The sequence below is a fragment of the Neopelma chrysocephalum genome, unplaced genomic scaffold (genome assembly GCF_003984885.1).
Source record: "Neopelma chrysocephalum unplaced genomic scaffold, ASM398488v2 Primary Assembly neopelma1_73b, whole genome shotgun sequence".
Classification (NCBI taxonomy): Eukaryota; Metazoa; Chordata; class Aves; order Passeriformes; family Pipridae; genus Neopelma; species Neopelma chrysocephalum.
In genome coordinates this window covers 4252033-4277513 of record NW_020897734.1, presented here as the reverse complement: position 1 = coordinate 4277513, position 25481 = coordinate 4252033, and the positions used below count along the sequence as shown (strand labels likewise).

At 47.4% G+C, this 25481-nt stretch overlaps 1 long non-coding RNA gene across 1 annotated transcript in view; it reads right to left on the bottom strand.

The window, feature by feature from the left end:
• The window catches only part of LOC113969537, a 30373-nt gene extending 6459 nt beyond the window's left edge, over positions 1–23914 (bottom strand). The window contains exon 1 of the long non-coding RNA XR_003534885.1: positions 23812–23914. This is a non-coding gene — a long non-coding RNA (uncharacterized LOC113969537). The remainder of the gene's footprint in view (positions 1–23811) is intronic.
• Between the last annotated feature and the right edge of the window lie 1567 nt (positions 23915–25481).

Sequence of the window (25481 nt, the reverse complement as noted above, 5' to 3'; positions counted from 1 at the left end):
ACCTTTGGTCTCCCTACAGCCACAGCTGGGGATTTTGAGCACTCAAATCCAGGATTCATGCTGAATTTGGGATGTTGAATGGGGAGTTTCAGGGTGTTGAGTGAACTGCAGAGAAGGCAGACCACTGCACCCAGGTGGGTGAGCCCTGCCAGCAGCACAGTGCCCAGTGGTACAGTCTCCTCTGCTCTGTGGGATCTTCTACATGGTTCCACTGGAGCCCTTGGAGGGAAAAAGTAGACGACCAGGTGACCTGCATCCATCCACCAACAACCTGCTCCATCCTGGCCCCAAAGCCAACCTCTGTTTATCCCAGCACACGAGCAGGAGCCTGGATCAGCCAGGCCCATCCCACAAGCACCAGATTAACATGTGTCCCTTTGCATTTTGGGCATCTGTCTGATGAAGATCTCTGCTGTCCTGGAAACTGGTAAAAAGGCTGAAGGTGCCCAGCAAGCAGCTCCCTGGCATTTCCCAGGGTATCCATGTTATCCCTCCCAGTGCACACCGATAGCCAGGAGGGGCTGCTGCCTTGCACTGCTGGAAACACAGAGGCTGGAGCAATAGTGGACTTTGCTGGTGCTGGATACCCCCAGAGGAGCCAGTGGCTTGATTTATTACTGCTGTGCTTTAGGTTGAAGTCATATGGTCTACAAACCATAATTAACTGCCATGCTCAAAAAAAAAAATAAATAAATTATGCTAAACAAGAGCCCACAGGCCACCCCAAAGTGATGCACTTACCCAGCACAGCACGAGGGCTGGACCTTATGGACTGGAGTCACTCATCATGTTCACCAGCACCAGATTTATCCACCCCAAATCTCCTGCCTTCCCTTTCAGCTCCCTGGGGTGCCAGCCAAAAAGAGATCCTGAGATGCAGGAGGGTGTGATTTCTCTGGGAGATGGAATAAAATCCCACTCTGGGGAACACTTCTATTTTGGCTCAGTGGTGCTATAAAGGAGGGTTGCTATTATTGCTGCCTCTTCATCTGCCCTTGGCCCCTGTTGGCCGCCGGTGTCTGGCCCTGATCAGATATGATTTGTTCACCCTACACACACACATGCCAAAAGTTAAAGCAATTGCAGCAAAGATTTCCTCTCCTTCAGTGGGACACTGGGAAGCCCACAGCACCTAAGAAACTGGTAAATTAGCTGCATGCAGTAAAACTGAATTTGGTCTCCTTTCCACAAAACCATGAAGATATTTATATATAATTTATCTTTCTAAGTTGTCATGTGGCAAAAGACCTCTTGCTGTGAGGCAAGCTTCTCTTCCTACTTAGAGAGAATTACGTGATTAAATAGAGACCTGAAAAGTTGTGAACAAGCATTGAAGAAGAAAAGGTTTCCTCTTAAAGCCTTAATGAAGTGGGTTCATTCCTCCTCCAACATCAACTTAGCCTTGTGTAGTTTGTTTTCACTCTGGTTAATCACTGACCAAAGCTGTAGTGCGGACCACCAGTTCCCAATAACCCATAAAAGGCAGATCAGAAGCTATTGTTCTTTTCTGTAGGGCTTAGCAGACAACAGCTGAATAAACCTGTTCAAAGTCAGAACAGTCAAGGAGGAACAGAAGCCCAGCCATCGGCTGCAGGGAATCCTGAAAAGGAAATTCATTTATTATGACATAATTGATAGTGCGCACGCAAACACGCCACGCGGACCTGATGCAATCCCGGGTAATTAAATACGGAGCAATTACTGGGTTGCAGTTAGAGAAAGCAATGTTGTTGCAAAGGAGGAATTCGTGCCTGCTTGCTGCCCATGGATGCTGACACGTGGTGGGTGCTCCTGGAATCCTGCGACTGGGATTTTGGGGCAAATCCTTTCGTGGGGCAGAAGAGATGAAAAGGGGAAACATTTTCATGGGTGTTTGGAAAGGACACTCTGTAAAACTCTTAGAGCTGGGTGAGAGCTGGGAAGGGCTGGAGTGTGCTGGGAAGAGACTTAAAGTGGCTGCTCATGGTGAAGGCTTCAGGGAAGTATGAATTCAACCTCCCGTGGGAGACACGTTTGGTCTTTTGTTTCATTTGGATTTGCAGCACTTGTGAACATGCACATAGGGTGCTTTGGGTGTAAGAGGGGTCTCTCGTGCCAGAGAAACCCAGCCCCTTCCTACAACTCCCTACCCAAAAGGAAAGGTTTTGCAACAATATAACTATCTTCTGAAATAAAAGTAAAATATTGAGATGGTGCTATTACTCCAAATTTGCTTCTGCCCCTTCCCAAAGCACTGGGGTGAAAGCCTCCCTGGTGGCTGTGTCCCCCAAATTCACAACACTGACTCCATCAGCCCTTTCTGCTCCAAGATACTTCTCATCAAGCCACTTGCTGGGCCAGGTGAGTAAACAAGCCTATAACAACAAATTTAAACAAAGAGCAAACAAACTCCACAACAAGCCTGAACAGCTGTGCCGGCGCTGACGTGACGAGGATGGACACGTCCCCTCTAACTCACGGAGCAAGGTCTAGTTCAGCTGCTTCTTCCCCTCCCCAGAATCTCTGAAGCCACTTTTAAGTGGCTCATTCCCTACACCTCTGCCCTGGTGCCAGCTCCCAGGTTGAGCTGTCATGCTTTTGTGGTGGGAGGGGATGTTTCTCATCCCTGTGTCTCAGAGGGGACCATCCTTTCTATCCCCTCCCAATGCCAACGACAGCACCAGGCTCCCTCCATCTGCTCCAGCAGCTCCTTTTTCTGGCTGGGTGTCATTTCTATTCTCCACACTGCTGACAGAGAGCCTTGTCTGAGTGCTGTTCACTGCTACACCTGGTGCAGGACATGCCTTCACCACCACGTTCCCTGCAGCCCAGTACCCACCACGTGCACACTCATCAACTTGCCTTTCAGCTCAGGTAAAAGGTTTTCCAGCATCACTGAGAGCCATCCAAAAATAAATAGCAGGAGACATCCCAGCGAGACCAGACACCAGGCTCTGCTCTTCCCAGTGGATGATACATGGAGGTTAATGGGAGATTTATGACACTTGTCCATAAAAAAACTTGTGGTTGCAGGGAAAACAGCAGCCCTGAGGGGAAAAGCAAGCACTGGCAGGGCAGGGTGAAACTCCTGAAGAGTCACTCTGGAACAGAGCAGGCACCACGTTTTGGAGGTCCCTTGGGGGAGACACAGCACTGCTTTGATCTTGGTGGGGGGAAGGAATAAGCAAAAAGTTTCAGGGAAAACCAGGAGGAGTCATAGCAGCTGTTCTCCCCTTTTCTTCCCTGACTTAAAGCAAAATAAATAAGTGAAACACGTCAGTAAAAATAAAGATTAAAGAATAATAAGCGGAGGCTGAAGAGCAACAAAGTCTTTGGCTGAAACAAGGATTTGTTGTTGTTGCCGGGAGCAGGGAGGGAGGGGTGGCAGAGGGAGAGCTGTGATTTGGTGACAGCACCGCAAACTTTAAGTTTTAGACATAATTTTCTATTTTTCAGCACTTTATTCCTCTCACCTGCGTGCTCCATGGGGAAATACTGGTTGCTTTAATTCTAACATTTGGAGTGGAACCCATTCACGAACTTTCTGGCTGTGTGATTCAAACGAGCCTTCTCTTTCCTCTTTTTGTTCTCACAAGAAAATCAATTCACTTGAAGAGCCTCTTAATCCCATTTTTGCAATCAACAATTGCCACTTGTATATCGCTCTAATAGATTAAGAAGTGGGATGATGCGGTTGTCTGGTCTAATTCAACCCTATTCAGGTAACTGCAGCCCGAGGCACTTTGTAGTGCCAAGTGTAGAGCTCTACAGGAAGACTTTTGCTATCATAATTTCCTGTGGAGCTATGCACTGCCCCCACTGAGTAGCCTGAATTACTTTGAATTAGGCCCGACAACCACAGAGAGCAGAAATCCAACAAGCAACAATAACCAAGTCTTTGAGCATGACTTGCATGGGTTATTTTTTTTTATCTTTTTTTTTTTCTTTGCATTCGAACAGAAAGAAGGAATTTCAAAACGCGCATCTATTTAAATGACAGTGACCTGCCATAAATCAAGTGGGAAACAAAAGGGGAAAACAGTTTAAGTGAGAGAGAAGTTGAAGTGGAGGAAAAATTAATCAAAACAGTTCTCAAGAAAAAACTTCATCGTAAGAGCCTGTGAAAAAAAAAATTTCGGGCCTACAGCATCTCCATGGCAACAGAGAACAAGCACATGTTGGATACCAAAATCATAAAAGGTTTGTTTTGCAGGGATGAAACAGAAACAGATGGATCTGTGCTTAGTTTTAGTTTAATTTGTTAAAACATTTCAGGCAATTTATCAGCCAGTATGCCCAACTAGTAAAGAAACACCTACAAAATCACAAAAAAAAGCTTTAGTGACAGTTCTACAACATGCTCCCCAAAAAAATGAGAAGCACCAGAGTGTATGTAAAGCCATAAATATAAGGCTTATATCCCAGACCTGACTTGAAAATCAGGCTGACATCGCATCAGGTAAACCAGCCCAACGCTGCTTTTCAAATCATAAAGCCAGCTCTACAAAGGAGAAATTCTGTGTGCAGGGAAAAAAACCCACAACCCTGGCATATGTTAAATTGTTGTCTGGTTCCAGAGAGTGAATAAATTGGACAACACAGTTAAAAACACAGCGTCTCGAGGGGTACAAGTTAAAAATGCTCTGGGGGTAGCAAAATGCTGATCTCGGAGGAGGGAAAAGAGGTTTCTTTCCTTTCCGTTCTTTTTTTTACCCTTCTTTTTTTTTTTTATTTGTCATCATCCCTTAATTATTACCAACATGGCAAAAAATGAATTAAATCTAAATAAATATCGAAGGTTTCTCTTCTTAAGAGTTTCAATCGCTATTCCTACTCTTTTACCTTTCTGTGTTCAGAAAATAAAGAGAACAAAGCGGGAGCCCTACTGGTTCAAAACTACCAGAACAGACAAACAACAGAGCACAACTGTTCCCTCATGCATGCCTGGGATTAGGATAAAAGCAGAAAAGACTTCTGAGAAAAAGAAAACAACAAAAGAAACAGGAGTGCTGACAAAACTTTTTTTCTTTCTATTGAGGCAAAAGAGAGAGAAAAAAGGAGCCCTGCTAATAAAAAAAAAAAAAAAAAAAAGAAAAGAAAGAAAGAAAGAAAGGGGGGGAAAAAAAAGAAAAGAGAAAGAAAGATAGAAGAAGAAAGATTAACAAACAGAAGTAAAGGGTTTCACCTCCTGTTTTACTTTTTACTTTTAGCCCAATCTGGTCAGAGAAACAAGGCACAGGAGGAGAGCCGGGTCCTACCCAGGGCACCCCGGAGCAGAGGACCGTGATCGCTGCCGGGTCATTGGCTCCAGCCCGGCTCTCCGGCCCCATCGCGCTGCCGGCCGGGCTCTGCCCGGACTCTCCCCGCCAGGGAACAGCCCCCAGCGTCATGCGCGGGTGCCCTCATTCCCCAAACTCTTGGACTTTTAAATCAGTTATTAAATTTTAAAAACCCAAAACGCACGTAACAGAATTGTTTCAAATGGCCCCAGAGGTCAAAGCAGCTAATGAGGAAAGAATTTAAGATCTTACGAACTGCAAATTTCAGTCGAATGAGTTATTCTTGGTTAGGCTGGCCCACGCTGCAGTTTGACAGCGGCACCACATCACTGGTAGCTGCAACTCACCCAAGAAGCCCCAAACTGAGACACGCAGCATATTTGCATTGAAACAAGAAAGATCAAATAATTTTCCCTAGAGTTTTTTGGGTTTCATCAAAATTTGCCCACCAAGGCCCAAAGTGGTTCCTGGTGTCTCAGGGGCATCACAGATGCCCATGGGGCAGCTTGGTCCAGCACCGGCCACCACACAAGAGGGGTTAATACCCTTGGACCGCGTGTGCCAGCTCACAAGGGGCTTACCTTCATCCTAAATTCTCAAAAATCAATCCAGGTCTTGCAAATGGCACCTTCCTGGCAATCCTTGAGCTGTTCAAACCCACGTTACGAAGCCGCAGTTCCCTCTGTGCTATACCCAGGTATTCGCATCGGTGTCATCCACTGATTTGAGAGCAGCGATGAGGAGCAGCAGCCTTTGAACTGCCAAACGTGCAGGGGAGAAGCAAAGGCTGCCCTCCCCCATGTGCCTGCCCTGTGGTGGCCCTGGGAAGGGATGCTGCCACCTCCCTGGGAAAGGGACCAAGGCCTGCCCAAAACAGATGGCAGATGTAGAGCAGGAGGACCTTAAGCCCTGCCAGCTCCCTCACAGCCCCAAACTTCTCTTGGGAGGGGAAGGACTGCAGTAAGATGGTGTGATAGTCACAGCAGTGAGTCCTTGGGATGCTGTGAGTGGGATACAGCAGTGTCCAGCTGGAGGCAGTTTGTGGGATTTCTGCTTTTCCCGTGATAAAAGTGTTTGGCCAACAATGGGGTCCTCTGCACACAAAGAGCAACACAAGCACTTTGGGGTCTAACTGATTTTTTTGTGGCTAAGAGGAGGGAAAAACAAAATCTTACATCAGATGCTTAACCATGTACTCTTTGTGCTGCATCTGAGGTCATGTCCATTTGCAGCACACAAGGATGCAATATGGAAATAAAGGTTTTGAAGGGAAAGCACAACTCCAAATGTAAAATGGCACCATCAGAGGCTTAGCCCAAGCCCTTCTCCCACCCATGCTCTGCCCTATCATTTACATCAAACATTGTCCTAAAATTTGTTCCAGCAGCTGAGTAGCCGGTACCAGAAATTCAGCCCCAAACTGCTATGCTGACATTTCACCCATTAGCAATTTGGGATCGTGACTCTGAGGATGGAAATGTCAAAGATTGCCACTCTCAGAAGCCTCTCTGGTGGGGTATCTCCCACCACTTGAGCAGAGCTACAGTGTGAGTACAGTCCCTTCCGGGAGCCAAGAGCCCCAGAGCACCCAGCTCTGGTTTGGAGGGATGGCACTTGTCCCGGATTAGCCCAGCTGGCCACTGGTTGTCACTGTTGCACCATTAAAATTGAGCTATGGCCAGTTGATCCCAGCTGCATCTGGTCATCTTTAACGGCAGGAGCTCCAAAACATTCCTAGGAACACCGTGGCATTTCCACTCTCCGGTTGCGATGCTGGGAGTTTCTGTGGCGTGAACTGACACACAGCACCAGAGACACCAACAGGCCCGGCCTCCATCACAGTGCCCATCTCTCACCACAGCTGTACCTGGTTCCCAAGGTTTCTCCTAATATAAGAACATCTCATGTCCATGCTGGCACCTAAACTTTGCAAGGCACTCCATCCACACAGGCTCCTCTCCTTGCCCCCTTAATCTCCCACACCATGGAGAGCACTTTCCCCTCAGTGCCTGCTACTCCATCCTCTTCTCTCCTGTCACCTTGCCCTCACCTCAGTTTATATTTTAAATGATAACAATCCCTCACCCAGAATAATTCCTCTGAAACCAGCAAGAATGAAACACCAGTCACAAAACCATCCATAAGCACCAAATCCAACCCACTCAGCTGTGCATGCTCCATTGCTACCTGCAGTATCACCTGTGCTTGTGGTTTCTCACTAGCTTTATGTCCTGAACTTTTTACATCCCCTCTCCTGCCTGCATCTTTCTGCTGTGGAAAACACACGTGCAGTGCCTGTCACCAAAGAAGGAGCTGTCAGAGGGCCAGCATCACTGTAGGCTGCACTGAGGTAGGCTTCAGTTTTAAGGAGTAGGGAAACAGTGGAATAACTCTCAGGGATTTAAATCAAAATTAAAATAATTGCTTGCCATTGCCTTATTAAGTATGATCCTGTGGAAAGCCTCAGGCTCAGCTCTTGGAAGCATTGCTGCATCACATCCCATATAGGGACATGGTTGTGTTAATACCATTCCACCCCAAAACTAACAGTTAGAAAGTGCCTGAAAAGCAAAATTCAAAGCTAGTGGTTATGATCACAACTTGCTCTTCCCTCTACATGGTCCAAAACCTCAGTCTCTTTAGAAATGCCAGTAATTGCCATTCCAACAGCAGATTATTCTCTATCATACATCACTCCTACACACTGAACACAGGCATGTCTTTACTTTTCCAAAGACTCTCTAGCAGCTGTTTCTCTATCACACCAGATTCCTAATAGTCTCTAGGGCACAAGGAGGAATGGCAACTATCCTGGTGTAATTAAAATAAATAAATAAACCAGCACTCAAAATGCGGTTTCAGTGACTTTTACAGAAAAAAATTATCATTTCTTGCAACATTCTGCTTTGCTGAACTGCACACCCTGTGAGCAGCCTTCAAAAAGCAGGTGGGAGAACTAGAGCAATCCTACTGAAAAGTAAATATAAGGATCAAGCACTGAGTTATCAAACCCCACCCCTCCCATTACAACTAGTTCATACAAAAATTAGGGAATAAAAAGTCTGTTACAAAAAAATAAATCAGATGTCAAACACTCCAAATGTGAAATATTTGGTCTTTGAAGTGCTTGAGGTCTAGTCTACCAGATCCTTAATACATATTTACAGACCATTCTGTGGCTGGAGATGCTCCAGGTTCCAGTGCCAGGGGAGCCCTGGCTGAGCTTGCAGAGCCTGACTCTGGTGAGGGCACCTTCCCACAACACCAACCCCGTGGGATGCATCACCCCGGGAGTGAGACCACAGCCTGGTGCTCCCCTGATTGAAAACACTGTGAGATGGAAAGGGGTGTACAAAGATGTACAAACAATAATGATAAAAAGGATAAGGCAGAAGCTGGGCTGGAAGCAAGAGGAGATGAGACACCACAGCGATGGCCGCGCATGAAAGGGAATATCCCATTAGGTGATGACATCTTTGAAGAACATGTACTGAGACCACAATACTGGTAATCATTAATGTGTCATTAAAACCATTCCTGTTTATCAAAACCACGAGCACGTGCTGAACTGCACCAGAGAGTTCCCCCTCAGTGTCTGGGCTGCTCGAGCACGCGCTGAATTGCTTTGCTGCGTGTGGCCTCAATGACGGGGAGCTCTGGTCCAGGATTCCTGCAGGGAAAGGCCTCCATCAGCATCCAAGCAGGATGAAATCCTCCGAACTTACACCAGAGCCCACGAAAATTTTGCTCAGTGGTAAATGTACCTTTCTGCCGGGATCTCCCAAGAAAGCAAATCGTCTCAGTGGCTCATCTCCTGGCTTTTTAATCCGGTATTCAAATCACATGCACGCAAAATCATGTATAACTATCAAGATTAATAATGTAATCAAGTCTCATTTGGGCAAGATATCATCTTGCTTGTACTAATATTTGATTTCTATTACAAATTCCTCATGGTACTAAACCTTCCCCTCCGGACTAGTCTGTAACACTTGCTGCTGAGGATGGATGTAGGGATGAAGAAGACAATGGAAAATGCCAAACCCCCACATCGAGGCAAATCTCAGATAATTATTTAGTGCATTTACATAGAGATAGTTCCAGTTTTACAGTAGGCTAAAACACTGGACCATGTGCAGAATTAATCTGACATAATGAAGATATTTTTCTGGGCTTATATATCACAGATCTCTCATATAGGCAGATGCCAAGGACCAGAAAGGTTTTCAGATGGCAGCACTGCTGCTTGGCTGGCAGCTCATTAGCAACTGAGCACTTGTTTCAGCAATGCTGATGCAGCTACAAGTGTTGTATAAACTCCTATTAGGTGATGTGGGCTTGATGCCACACGTTTCTTTAATAGCAGTTGTGTTTTTCAGGGCAAACAAATTTTATTCCTTTCATGTTCAAATATGAAACACTTTCATGCCACATAAAATTATGTTAAAACACCCAAACTTACACACTGAAGTTTATTTTCACCAGAGAGGCATCAGACATGTATAGATAAAATGGAAGGATATTTTTGAGTTGTATATTATAAATGTTCATTGAAGTCAAACAGAGTGGCTTTCACTGACTTCAGCAGACACTGGATGATATCTTTGAAGATCAAAGGGTACAATTATATCTTACTTGCTGCTGTGAATCTGAGTCTTAAACAAATTATTCTGTTGGTCTCTTTTTTTTTTTTTTTCCAGAGCATAGCTCTGTTCTGAAATAGAAAGGACAGCTTTGGGGTTGGAAGCTTGCAAATATCGAAAAAAGAGAATTGCTGTGTTGCCCAAAAGACATCTGAGATACCTGCCCAGCTCCTCTAGGGTGGGAAAATTTATCTGTAGAGCCATATTGCAGCTAAAAAGCCTGGGGGAAAGTGAGTTGTGCATGTAAGCACACCCAGCCCCTCTTCATCATCAGGGAGTTGTGTGGCATCCCTGGCACCCACACAGCCTGGGGACACCACAGCTGCCAGCTGAGGGTGCCCACGATGTACGAGTTGTTCACCAAGGGCAGCAGAGGTTGGAGGTGCAATGAGGCCCATCATCCTCATGTCTGACAGTGGGTGCTCTGGATTTTTAAAGTGAAGGGGTGACCAGCAGGATGGGGCATTTGCCATAGGATGGGACAGGCTACAATTAAGAGTAGCTGATTTTCCAGAGGACTGGAAGCACTGTGTGACATCAGTGATTGCACCAGGGTCAGGCTGTGTCCCAAGGAGGCCTCTGCTCTTGCAGCCCACCCGTGGGCAGGGTGGGCCCTTGGCTTCTGCTCATTACCTGAATTACACACTCATTACCCTCACATGAAGGAAGACTGGCAGTGTGCAATTATTTATTTCATCAACTAATCCCTTCCAATCCAAGTTTCCACTTGACTTCACTTATTATGCAATTTTCTGATGCACCTTACACACAGTTGAGCATTTCTCCTTCCAGGGACACTGGTCACCGCGGGAGTAAAAGCCCAGCTTGTTTCTCCAGTGATGGGCTGTCTCCTATAGAGTGTCTGCAGGCTGGGGACATGGCAGATGACAGATCTTCTGCAAGATGTAATTACACTGCCAAGGTACACAGGCACGGCAAGCCCCAGGAAAGGTGCAGACCCATCCAAGTACCTTGTTCTGTACAGGGCTCTGTATCCACTGTGATCCGAAAGAAAAAACAAAAATGCATTCCTATTGTCCAGAGTTTGGATGGTTCCAGATCTGCAGCTGCCTTGGCCAGTTGCCACCTCCAGTTTCACATGACCATCTCAGGGTGGTTGGTCAGTGCAGCCTCACAAAAATCCCTGCACTCAGAGGTCTGAACCAGCCCAGCTCCCAAAGGACCTCGCTGGATACAGGCTAAGGACCTGAGGTCCCATCCTCCAGGACAAGGGGCATTTTTAAACCAGCCACAGTGGTATCAGTCTGACTTTCACCCAGCTGGAGCAAATCTAGCATCTGGATAGTTAGCTAAAACTTCGCTGAACCTCCTGCACTTTATCCTTCCTCCCATCCCGAATTCAACCTGCCCTCCTAATCCCACAGCCCAGGCATTCCCCTTGCCATTCCTCTGTCCACAGCCACGCACGCCCCAGGGACACAGCTGTATCCCGACATCCCAGCAGGGCTGGGACAGAGGCACTCAGCGTTCCACCACCCTCGAGAGCCGCGGTGGGTTTTTACTCAGTCGACACTGTCACCAGCAGAGCTACACAAGAACTGCAGCTCCGGCGGCAGCAGCCCCCGCGGTGCACAGAGACAAAGCCGGAGGCTTTAAGGAGCTTTCAGTGCTCAAACAAACTTTCACCCGCCCCAGAAAACCGAGAGCTGTGTGCAGGGACTGTCCCTTCCTTGGTCCAAATCAGGAACCCAGTGCCACCTCCGTGCCTCTGCCCCCGTGCCAGCACAATCATCCCAGCTGCAGGGCAGGAGCAACCCAGAAATCCCACCTTGGGCAAATACTGGTGGCAGAAACCCTACATGGCAGTAAACTCATGTTTCTTCCCAAAATAAAGACTGCTATCAGACAATTCCCAGCAACCAGCCCTGACTGCTGCTGGCCCTCACTTTCCATAGGTGGAAGCAGCCAAGCACTCCTAAATGTGGCTAGTGATGAGCAAGGGCAAGTCACTGACAAACAGGTCAAATCAGGTGGGATTAATTAATTAACATCTGTAAAGAAGTCTGAAGGTGACAAGGACTCGTAGCTGTTATGTGTTGGACTCCAGTGGGCCCTCAAGGTCAAAGCCCCTGTGCCATCCCCTTTCCCTTCTGCAGGCATTCCTGCGGGTATGACCCACCCCAGGGCTGGGATGGCTCCAGGGGCGCAGTGCCACACCTGGGCACATGCCTTTGCCTAGCAGTCCCCAAGGCTATTTAAACAAGAACAGGGAGAGCAGAGGCCCAAAGGTGCTGATTTTATCCCCCACGACGCTCATTCATTCCAACACTCCCTCACTGCTCCCGCCTGGGAACTGCGGTTCACCTGCGCCCCAGCTGACAGCAGACAGTGAATGAAATTTGCATTTATATAGCACCCTCCATCTATCAGTATCTCAGTGCTTTGATTAAAAAATAAAAAATTTAAAAAATCACCACAGCAGAGATTAAAAACCAGTGGTGAAAAGTGCGGTCGCCCCTCACAGCCCCCCCCCTCCTCACAGAGCCCTTTCCTTTGGCTTTCCCACTGTCCCACACAGGTTAACCTTCCACCTGCAGCTGGAAACACTTACATTTAAAGTGCAGCCTTAAAAATAAAGCCCCAAAACTTTCCTTGTGCTTGTGATCAAACTCTGTAACACGGACAGCAAGTTTCCTCTAATCAAGGAAGTAAAGTAAATTATTGCAATAGCACCCCACAAGTTGCAGCAGAAACCTTCCCAGTTCAGAGGGTTTCGGGTCCAGCTGCCCATTTGACAGGCAGATTTTAAACAGATAACGTGGCAAAGATTAGTATAATTAGCCCTAAAGTAAAGAGTCCCTCTTTAAGTGCGTTTTACTGCCATGTGCCTGAACGGTTTTCTAGATGAGCTCGAACCTCTCCTTTCCCCCAGCGGGAACCCCTAAGTTTGTGTGTATTCATTAAAATCCTGTCCTAATTGCTCCCTCATCAGCTATGAATCTTAAGAAGCTTAACTGTTAAGTGGTTAAATTGTGTTTACTGACAGAAAATAGAATATTCACTAATGGGAGATGGTGATGACTCAGGATTATTGCGGGGCCTCACACCTAAGGCTTTGGAGATGAGGTAGTAATGCTTATGCTGGGATTTTTGGTCCTTTAAAGATGAAACACAGGCTTTGTCCAGACTGTACAGTGCAAAACACAACCCTGCAATGCTGCTGGAGTCCCCTCCAGCCAGGGAAAGCTGGAGCTGCAGCCTGCAACCCTAAAAACCATCTTCCCAAGGCACCTACCTGCCCTGCAGGAGCAGGGCCCCCAGCAGCCCAGCACAGGGTGCACCCAGTTTGACACCACCCCTCCCATTTCTGGGTGACCTGCACATCAGTGAGCTCAGTTTTTTAAGATTTAACCCAACAGAAAGTCACTGCTGAACACAAATATTAGTTTAATTTTCAAAACTCCCATCCCCTGGCTTGGGCTCGGTGGTGGCTGCTGTGGGGCAGCCCCGAGTCAAGTACTTGATATATTTATGAAGTCCTAACTTCCAAAAATATTGCCAGCAGCAGCTCATAATTCTCTGACGTGTGACCTATGGTTTTTAAATACTGACCTGAACAGACTGGCTACTGGGAATAGATGTGTTTCTTTCCTTCCCAAGTTCTCCTCTGAGACATATTTACTGAAATACTTTATTACCTCATCACTGAGCATAATTTAAAACTGCAGTTAAGCACTCAGCATTTAAGTAAGAGCATGCATCATTCTGACAGCCTTCGGCTGTGAGGGTATAAAAATCTCACAAATGCTAGCCCCAAAATTTCTTAAAATCCTCAGCAATTTGCTCTACAAAAATGTTCTGACTTCAGCACGTTCACTGACGTGCATGTTGAAGCTTTAGCTTTAGCCTTCTGTGTTTCAAGGTAACTGTTATGAATTGGCAAAATGTGTGAATTTAATTAGTGTAATCTAAACAAAAGAAGTTGCTTTAATCCATATGAGACCAATATGTTGATTTGTCAATGTGAATTTAATTAGTGTCTTCGAGTCTAAACTCCAACTCCCCCTTCTTTTATCTAATTATCACATTTATAAAAAACATTATCACATATTCCTTGGCCTAACTGTTTTGCCACGCAGTCAGACTGAAGTCCCAGAGTCAACATGCACTTCTAATAAGCTCAATATGTTTCAAGAGCACCGGGCTGGGCTCAATAGCATCCCATACAGCCACTGCACACTCCCTCTCGAGAGGCCGAGGACAACTCCACCAGCATTGTATCTTTTCCCCTCCTTTGCCATGCAAAGAAAGTGAGATCCTTCTGGTGTAACCATCAGTGAAATGCATCAATTATGCACCATTCTGGGGACGGCCACTACGAGGCATTCACTTATATATGACTAATTGAGCAGAGAACAATTGCTATTCATTTCACAAGTGGTTCCCAAGGGCTGCGAGGGGACTGCAGCAATTCACTCCTCATCGAGTAAACATTCAAGTCATAAGCATGACCCAAATCTCTCCCAGGTGGTTAAAGAAGTTCTCATTTCTCCCTACAGCCCATATTTGTTAAATCCAGCAAGGCAGTTCCCAAGGCCAGTGCTTCATCTGGAAGTGGGGTGCCAGGCCCTGGGGAGTGGGCAGCTGGAGCCAGGGTCGGCTGTGACCCCAGCAAAGCTCTCAGTGCCCAGGGATGTGCAAAGGAGCCCCGGGGCAAGGTGCTGCACCTCCACTCAGGCCACCTGGGCAGCAGCAGGGAAGCTTTTCCATACAGAGGGAGACAGTGCAGGGAGTGCCCACCTGGCCACACCCTGACCCTCCAAAAGTGTTGCACCCACACTCAATTTCTCTGCATGCCAGCAGCACCAGGCTCCAAAAACTCCTTTCATCACTTGCCAGAAGGCCCCATCCTTAAGCTTTAAAGACGAGCTGACAAACTTACATTACAGTGAGCAAAAAATGTGTAGTTGGGCAAACTCAACCTGCTGGAGCCATGCAAGGAAAGGCTGATGGCTACACACCTGCACTAGGGCAACGGATTCATGCACCCCCAGCTACAACAGCACTGCAATGTGCCTTTCCCTAAAGCAAAGAAATCCATCTGCAGGTTATTTTTCAGGAAGCTCAGCAACATTGTTCAAAGGGGCTGTAAGTTTAGGGCCAGATACTGGGCTTTTTTTCTAAGTTAGGCAGATTTCCCTAAATGCAACCTCTTGAAGGTCATTCAAATTATATGTGGTCAGTGATACCAGATCATTTTGTTCCCTTTCACATTAGAAATAAGTCAAGATCCTGAACTTCCCTCTTTTCCCCAGGATAAGCTAAAATCCAGTGGGTCAAGGTCAAGGGCTGGATTTCAAATGAGCCCTCCTCCCCAGTACAGCAGCACCCCATCCTCCAGGTCATTCTACTGCCTGTCTTCCTTAAGCAGGGCAGCAAAATACAGCACAGCAACATGCTGAGTGATTTTTCTTCTGCAAATAATTATTGTATTTGAAGATAAACTGTCCTCACTTTGTCCAGTTGTGATTGTCAGGCAGTTTGACTAAGAGATACTGTGAAGGAACTTAACCACTGAGCTACTGAAGAAAATCAGAGCTTTACAAAAGCACTGCTCAGAAACAGGCAGACAGCTCTGCTAGAAGAGCAAAATTCTTGAAATGCTCTTTACCGCACTTTAAAAACTAAAATAGTGCCTGGATTGGTGCCCATCTGAGGTCCTTGGTTACCTCTGCCTGTGCTACCAGCAGAGATCCCCCAGGGGTGGAGAGGAGCTGAGCTAGTGGAGGGGAACTGCACACCCACCTCAGAAACCAGGTGTTGGAAGTTAGAGAAGAAAACTTGAGAAAAGTGGCCTGGGAAAGTTAATTAGGTCAAAATTCTCTGCAAGTCTTGAACTACAGAGGATTGAGGAGCCGTTGGCCTCTAGAGACCTTGCCTCATGCACACTGAATTTGGTCTCCTTGAAGCCAGCCTGGGCAATGGGATAGGACAGAGCAGGCGATTTTTGGGAGCTCACTTACACACATGGTACAAAGAGGAAAAGCCTAGTCTCACTTTGGATGAAGAGACTTAGGGAAGTATCCCAGCAAAGCCAGGTTCAACTGATAGCAGCCAAATCATTATGAAGCTTTCTGAAAAGCAAGGAGACTCCAGGACAAGGCCGGTGCTGCAAGCAGCAGAGCTGTGCAACGTTCTCCAGCAGCTGAGCCCAAGCAGCCCAATATTGAGCTTGAGGAGCAGGTGCCAGAAATCATAGGAAATGGAGCTAGAAGAGATGCCTCGTCCATGCCCCCACTTCAAGATAGACTGTATAAGCCTGCATGGCTGCAAACATACTCACCATGCTGCTCTCACACCCCACAGAGCCCCAGATGCCCTGGGCAACCCCATCCCTGGTGACTCTTTGTATCTAGGAAAGGTTTCAGAGGATGAAGCCTACCCCTTGCTGCTGCAGCCCAAAGCCCTGACTTCTCACCTTAGCCCTTACAGATACAGGGAACGAATTACTTGTGCTTCCTGCAGCAGTTTTGGGTATTTGACTGCCATGTGTTGCCTCCTGCATGTGTGCGAGATGGGGTGGCAGGAGAGGGGGAATCTCCATCAGCAAGAGCCAATCTTTGTCGTGCAAAAAGATGAAATTCTGCTTTTTGGCAAAAGTGAATTTTCATTAATTCCCCCAGCTGGAGGTTCACCATTTTCCAGAGGAATTTGGCCATTTTCCCAGTGTGCAAAGTCTCTGTGGGTTAGCACCAGCAGGGTTTCATTTTCACAAGATCAGACTCCAAGTATGCAATACAGCCTATTGTCTAAATACAGTATGAGCACAGCTCAAGCCACCTGATCGGGGCCTGCTTTCCTGGCATTTACTTTCTCCATCTGTTGGCTTTTAGCATAAATTGAAGCACGAGTGCCTACTAATGCTAGTCTCGCATATGAACGTGCTCACGGAGCCATAATCTAACATGCAGAGCATATTGGACCCAGTTCAGTTTGTGTGAAATGCAAGGCACATCCCCAAGGCAGAACTGGAATTGCTTTGAGGGTGTGTTCTTTGCCCAGACCTCTTTCTGCTGCACATGCTGGAGAACTCTTCTTGAAAAGAGAGAAATGCACGTAAATGGGAGCTTCCCTCAGGCTCACTCTGATCCTGCTTCGTTTCTCATCCGACTCCCAATCACGTTCCAAATGAGCTTGGAGAAATCAAGGCCGTTATGAGAGAGACACGGAGTTGTGAATGATGATCTCCCCAATTTCCTCGCACGTTAATGACTTGGATGTGCGAAGCAGTGACGCAGCCCCGCGCAGTGGGATGGCTCCCTGCAAAGCCACACGCCATCCTAAAGCCAGGCTGGCGTTTCCATGCTGCCCACGGCTTTTGTAGCCCTCAAGAATCCCCTCTGCTCAAGGGCTGCAATAAACCTGAGCTGCTGGGCCAGGTTAAACAGCTACCCTCCTAAAAATGCAGAAACCGAAGCTAACGTTTCACTGCCAGTCATTTTCAAAGGGCCTTCTCTAAGCATCACAACTCAGCACTGTCTTGGGAAATTGAGACTCTGGGGAGTTGGGGTTCGTTATCTGCCCTTGACCATTTCCTTCATTCTCCTGCAGGGCCCCTTGCATGCCACCACACAGCCCTAGGGATTGCCACGCTCATCCCCGACACGGGTTTCTGAAGGTCAGTTTCCCCACAACCCGGGCAAGGAGGGATCATGCCAATTAAGAAGCTTACCAAAATCAGCACCTAGACCTAACCCACGAGGCTTTTCTGGATTTGTGTGCCTGTAATTTCAATAAAGGAGCTTCTTCCATATGTGCACCTTCTCAGCATCTCGATTTACCTTTATCTCTTTGATTCATCCTTAAAAACAGCCATAAAGGTTTGCACCACATTTCATCTTCTATTTCCAAGAAGTGGCTCCAAATGACAGGGATGCACCAGCTCCCTTCTCAGGGATGGGCAGAGTGTGATTGCACTGATGGAACATATACATCCCTGTATCTGCACTGGGTGATGTATCTAATACTGCTCCAAGGACACCTCTGGGCCCTGCCCTTTGAGCATCCAAGCAGCGGCACTTTATTCTTGATGGATCCCGTTCAGGATGTTTTGCTTTACTTTCTCCACTCCCACGAAACCATGCTATTTTCTACTTCATGTTCCTTGGGAATTTCAGACAAGGTCTTAACCGCATCCTTGCGTGTAGACAGCAGACAAAACTCCCCTCTGAGCCCAAATCTCCGTTCATCTCCTTCCCCCAGTGCCACATGCACATTTTGTCCTCCCTCAGCGTTGCAAGTACTTGAGAAGCCAAGCAGGCACAAAGCCAAACGGGCAACATGGGGCTCAGCAGGAGGGCTGTGAGCAGGTCTGACATAGTCTGATGTGGTCCCAGGAGAGCTGCAGCACTCGACAGACAGCAGTGACTCATGGACACCGTGATGGTTGCATCCATAAGCCAGCTTTGTGGCACTCCCAGGGTTGGGGCAGATGAAGGGGCTCAAAGGGAGCAAGAACATCCCCAGATGATAACAAATATCTATCACAGACCCCTTTCCTCCCTTCCTTGCTCCTGCCCAGGTCTCTGCCCAAACCCCAAGTGTTCAGGTGTATTTTTCTAGAAGAACTTTCACACCAAAGCTGGACCCAAAGGAAAAGGCATGGGTGCCCCACATATCCTGAGTCTCTGGCCCAGGCAGCTGTCTGCTCCTGGCATGGGGCCCTCAGGACGGGGTGTCATTCCCCCAGAAAATGGTACTTGGCAGGGAATGTCCTGTTCCTCCAGGGTGTGGGTTTGAACAGCAGCACAGACATCTCCGTATATAGCCCTGTGCTGTTCCTATCGAACACAGCCCCTGCCCACCCTGTGCTCACATGCTGCACCAGAGGCACAGTCAGGGGGGTGCCCAGGGCACCACAGCAAGCTGGGAGAGAGTTCCACAGCATCAGGACTGTTTCACGTGCCCACACAGGGTGCCTCACAGATCCCAGCCCTGCTTCCACCGGGAACTGTGCAAACGTTCACTAAGTGATGCCACACCCACATGGGCATTGCCCCGACAAAGGTTGTGCACAGCTCGGCCAAGCATCTCTCCAACACAAAACAAAGGGCTTTGTGACCCCCACGTGCCCAGGGCAGCTCCAGCTCCCCACAGACAACGTTCTCAGCTCTCCCCATGGGCACAGACCACACAGGGAAACAGTCACTGCTCTGCAATGCCAGGAGATCCACTCCACCCTGGAGGGGTTTGCAAACTGCATTTGACCAGCCCTGAGGGCACACACCACTTCTGCCCCCTGCCAAACTCCTTTTAAGAAAAAATAAATTCACCTCTCAGAGCACCAGCAATTGCTTCGCAATGCATCTAAAACCACCATTAATGGAGCCAAACGGCCCAGCCTCCTAAGTAGAAAAGTGCACAGGATATGGCAGAGGGTAGGATTCATCAGCCAAGGTAGGAAGGTAATGGCATCGTGGCTTGGGGAGTACTTACACTGCAGGGGATTTAGCTGACTACACTGCAGTGCTCAGTGTAAGTCACATAAGCCTAATATTTCTCAGTAAATACACTCTCTGCCAAAAGGAAAACATCACTGTAAAACTGGATTTGCCCCCAGCTCTGTCTTTTATTACCCCAGCAGGCAGCTTTGGCTTTTCATGGAGATCAGGCAAAGACATGTGTCCTAAAGAGGAAACCTCCCTGGCCCAAAATCTAAGTGGAATTCAGTCCAAGCTGGCCACCAGCTCAGGGTGCTGCTCTCTGCCTCCTCTGTATTGCACCTGCAGCACGGGGTGCCCCTTCCCACTCCAAAGCGCTTCAGACTGTGGCTGTTCCACACCTGGGAGTGACTGCACCACCTGTCAGATACGATTCCCATCCCTGTCTACCTCTGAATGTTCAGAAACAGAGCAAAGTCCATGCCCAGGTGGGGTTCTGGATGCCATGGCTGTGCCTGGGCTGGGTTCTGGATGCCATGGCTGTCCCATGCAAAATACACCACCAAGCTGTCACCTCTAGGGATCCCAAGCTCTGTCCCAGTCCTGGGAAAGATGTTCTGAGCTGTGACCAAGGGCACCAGTGTTACCCTACTATGAACAGTCTCTTCAGGCTACAACATAACTTTTCTTTTCAGCAGAGCAGGGCTGTGTCCTCCTCCAAGCACAGGTAAATATTACATGCTTTTAAAATACAAAGCACAGCACCCAGCCCTCAGGATGAAGTTTTTAAAATGGTCAGTGTGATGTGAACCAATATGTATTATAGATGTGTCATTCAATATTCAAGGCTAAGCAATGATTTTTTGAGTTTTACAAGGTAAAACCCCCTTTCAAATAGCAGTTTTGTGGCAAGAGCATCTTTCCCAATGGCATGGAAAGGGGCAGCTGGCAGGCACGGGACTGAATACCTGGTGCACTCGAGGAGGTGCCTTTGCACACATAGCGTGCGGAGAACCCGAGCTCCTGGAAAAGCCTGCCTCAGTCAGACAAATCAGGCTTATAAACTCACCCCTTTTTGGGGAGGAGGGAGTGCAGGGAGGGGGCTAATGGCTGCTTTATTGCATTAGTCAGTATCTTCATTAAGGCAGAGAAGAGTAACCGAGGGGAATGTGCACGTAGCGTGACTTCTTTGCTAGAACCCCCCAAACCGCCAACTGGCAGCTCCCTGGCTCCCAGCCACCCAAATCCAAGAGACCATCTGGCAGCTAGTTCAGTTATCCCTCCCCAGTTAACAGATGTACGCTAGATGGTGTGGGAACAGCATTTTGCAGAAGCAATTAGTTTAATCCTCAGCTAAAGAGTTTAAATTCCAAGTGATTTGGAGGAAAAAAAAAGAAAGAAAGATAAAAAAAAAAGGGTGGAAAAGAAAATCCAAAAAACAAACCAAGTTGCTTCCAATTTCAGTGAGAATAACTAATGAAAAGCCAATTTAGCTGGTTTCATTGCTGATGTGTGCCCATGGGACTTGTTCTTATTCCCAGCTCCACATGCTACACACCAGAAATCCTCCAGATTTATTCAGAGGCTGCAACTGCATGGCCACCACTTGCATGGCCTTGCAAGAGCTGCACCCATTGTCCCATAGACAAAATCCAACTGGGTAGAGGCTGATCTCTGAAACACAGATCTGTCCTGACTTCAGCTCCTTGTCTGGCCTTGGGCAAATCATTTAACCTGGTTAAATCAATTTGCCTGGCACACACACCTCCCTGTCTCCAGAAAATGAGGTAAATTATGTGGTCCTGCTACAGGGAGTAGTAAGGTGGAATCAATTAGGGTTTGTGAAGTACTTGGAGAGTCTTGAATGGGAGAAATCATAGAAATAGAGAACATCCTTATTAATTACACTAACTGATTAATTATTATTAAATTAGGACAATTTTTTCTCTTGAGAGGAGAAAAATATGTTTTCCAGCCATTTCTTTTGCTCACATCCTTAAAAGAGTGACTTTACAACTGCAGAAGACTGAATGAGGAGCTTAACCCAAATAAAATAAATTGCCAGTAATTTCTGGTATCCCCTATGCCATTATTGAACAATTTGCATTTGAATTGGGGCTTTTTCCATCACAATCCAGCTTCACCTGATCCTGCTCTATAATCACCATCCCCATTTATGAAATCCCAGCATGTTGCCACAGAAATTATGTCACAAATTCATCATTATGACTTCCCCAGCAGGAGCAATTGGAGCTGAAGATTGGCTGTAAAAGTTGCCTTTTTACCAGTCCTGCTTTAAAGATATTTTAGTATTTTTTTTTTAAGGTACAGAAGTGAGATTAGCAACCATGGGGAATTAGATGAGCATGTCATGAATATCCCAGGGATATAAGATTACACCCGTGAGTCAGAAGAACCATAAAATATGATCAAGGGACTTTATAGAGGATGATCTTTGAAATCAACTCCTAATCTCTGAGCAGTTTACATAAAACCAACTATTGGTTTTTTAAAAAAAAGTAATTCAAAATTCAAAAGTGAACCAGACTGATAATAGCAAGTTACAGCTATTCCTGTCAGAAAGGCTTATCTGTCAAGCCACTCCAAACACCACAGCTTACAGGTTTGCACACTCCTTTGATAACATGGTAATTAGTCAGGTACCATGGCAAGAAACATTCAGAGAGTAAACTTTTGAGGTAAATAATTTATATTGAAATATTTTAGGCTCTTCCTGCTAGGCTGCACTCCTCTCACTGACACTTGTCAAAAGCTGGCATGAGTTGTATTTCCTAATGAGAGCCACTGAAGAACTCTGACATGGGAAAATCTCAAAACAAAGACTATGCTGTAAGAAATGCACTTTCCCAGAAATTGTCTTATTAGCCCTCTTAATTATTGAGAACAAACAACATTGGAATAAAACTCTCTGTTTATCGGTGCTAAAACTGTGAAAATTCATTCAGTGAGGAAACAGCAACACCTTACAGAGAGTGCAACACCCAGTTTGGGGACCACACACTGATGTCTTTGCATGAGCTTGAGTCTTGATCCACTCACACTTTCCCCCCTTCCTACCAGTCACCCATCCCTCCACACGGCTGGAGCCCTCCCACTCCTCTGGGTTTTGCAGCCAAGCCTGGGTGGCTTGAGAAGTGGCTGCTCCTGTGGCAGAGGAGATCAAAACTACCATGTGCCAGGCCCTCACTGCATCGGCTATTAACTCAAACTGCCATCAATTCTCATTTGAGCTAACACAAACTATGGCAGCTGGAAAATTACCCAGCCATAAATCACCACTGCTTGGTTGTCAACCATCAGTCCTCCCGTTGGATGCACAGATTTCTCCTCCTCTCCCCACCAGCTTTCCACCTTTTCTAAATTAAAAACGAGCAAACTAGCCAGCAGATATGTCCTGTATTTATTACAAGAAATCTCTTTGCAATGTTGTTGAGCAGTCTGGCAGGTTAATTAGTTCTTTGAGGTATCCTACACAGCAAGGTTTGATTAGTAAGGGAGACACCATCCATTTTTAAACCAGCTAAAAACATTCAGGACGAGCAAGAAACCCCAAGACTTTGCAAAAAAAGCCCTAACCAACCAGGGAAAAGAAAAAAAAAAAAGGAAGACTATGACACAGGCTCAGGCCTCCCCAAGTACCCAGAAGAGCAGCACTACAAGCAGTGAGTAACCACCAGGCTTCAGGTAAATAACAGGGACTTATTTAGCTCCAGTAAGCCTGTTACACTACAGTGGAGCCCTTCCACTTCCCAGCTGTGACAAGCAATAATTAATTAGTAGCAAACACTCTAATGGGCGTTTGATCCTTACTCCAGCAATTAGACACTCTCAGCCAAGACGTCTGTCCCAGTGCAGCACAACTCATTAAGGGAAAGAACGGGAGGAAACTTGGGAGCCATTCAGAGCTGGAATAAGAGGGAGGTAAAAAGGCAAAGAGGCCTGGTTCCACGCACCCTGTGGCAAGATCTCGAGGAGCTGGGGAAGTGGATCAGCACTGACGCGCGATTTTTGTACACAGGGAGCTTGTTTCTGAAGCCTGGACACCTCTAGTCAGGCTGGTTTGGGGTTGAGTCACAAATTCGGGAGGTAAAAGACACCTTCCTCCCTACATCACCCAACACAACACTGTCCTACAGGGTCTGCAGGAGTTCTGCATGCCCACAGCCCTTTCACAAAGTCCAGCCCCAAACACAATATAGGCATGTCTTCCCCAGACACAGCACAGGCCACAAGGTGACAGGAGAGAGATAAACAGAACATGTGCCCCGATAGCCTCTCCTGGGCAATCCCAGCCTGGCACCAAGGGCAACATTCAGCCACCTCTGAGGGGCAAACATTGCAGCCACGGGACAGGTGCCATCCTCCAAACAGAAAAACCCAGCTGAAGAGGGACACTGATGGGGTTTCATTCCTTGCTTTAAATTTCCCTATTTGGACACTTCACCATGAAATCATTTGGTCCCTGTTAAGCACAGGACAAGTTGTTACCCCACTTCAGGGTCCTGCAGCACCAGGGTTTTGCTGTTTTCCAGGCAGCATGTATTTGCCAGCTCCTTTGGAGGGACCCAGTCTGTCACAGCAAGCTGTGACAGTGACATCACAGCCTATGGAACACCCAGCTGGGACACACCACAGCACAGCCACCGACCTGCCCAGAGACACTCCATGCTCCAAGGGAGCCTCAGAAACCAGCTCCCACCTCCCAGATGACCACACAGCCCACTTCTGCCCAGAAAACCCTACCCCAAGGCAATATCACCCCGTTACTGCCACAAACACCCCTTCCCCCCCATCCCTCAGAGAGGGGAAGTTCAACAACTGTGGTTTGTTTAACTCACACCTTGTTCTGCAGTTTGGGATCGAGGACCAGCAGACGCTCCAGCCAACAGCCCAGCACACGCAGCCTCCCCCAACTCCCCTCCTCAGCACACCTGAAAGCCCCAACAACCCTGGAAAGTTAAAGAGTCTTACGGGCTCTGCTGCTTAACCACCCTCAGCTGCACAATCACCACCAGTTCCCCCAGTTCTCTGCTTTCCCTCTCGGAGGCTGGAGCAGCACAGCTCCCCCAGCCTACCCTGCACAAGGCTGTCCACACAGCCCCCCGAGACACATGCTAGACCATTTCACCTGCTTTTACTCTACCTCTGCTTCAGCTTCCCTAATTCCCACAAGACTTCCCACAGCACAAGCTCACCCTGCAGCACACAGAGGATGACGGGCAGCTGTTTCAAGTAAAGCATCTGCCTTCTTTTCCCCTCCTTCTTAACCAAAGCTTCCCCGAGGATGCAGCCTCCAAAGGAGGTGTTTGGAGAGGAGAGACAGGAGAAAGCTGGAAGCCAGCTGAGGCTGTGTGGAGCCTGAGGACTCACAGTCAGCTGTGTGACCCCACTTCCCATCCCTACTGCTCCCAGAGGGATGCCTGGCCACACGCAGCCATTTCACCCTGCTTGAACATCCCAGGACCCTTGCAATGCTAACAGTAGTTCTCTTTCTGCTCACACACCACTGCCACTGAGAAATCCAGAGGGTCTCTCTTGCTGCTGCCTGGAAGCATCAGAAAACATCTACTTGCTGCACCTCTATTTGTTCATGGCAAATAGAAGACAGACCAAGAAACAGTAGCTGTAGCAGGCAGGATGGAGATCATCCTGAGACACCCAGGGCCAGCAACTGTAGGAAATTTGCTAGAAAAAGTACCCCATGCTAACCTGCAGGGAAAACCACATATTGGCCCCTTCCAATCTGATGGGTTGTCTCCTAATCTGGATTAAATTTAACCTTGAGTGCACATCCAGGCTGTACAAAGTGAGCACCTGTGAATGTAAAGGCATGAGCAGCATCTGCTGGATGAGCCGAGCCAAGTGCAGCTGCAGCTTCTGCAGAGTTTGGGAAAAATATTCTCTCTGCTGGTCACAGCACCTCCAAGGTGACAGTGTTTCCCTGCAAACTGTTCTAAAATACCCAGATATCACTCACATCAGTATTGCAGAAAACCCATGAGGCAGGGCTGTGGCAGTCACAGGGATTTCAGGACAGCGGTGGGAAAAGCTTTCCAGGTAGAGAGAGTGTCTTAATGAGTAAATTTGAGACAGCCAGGACACCCAGCTCTGAGCTGTCCTCCCCAGCTCCCTTCTGCTGACCAGGCTCTGGCCATGAT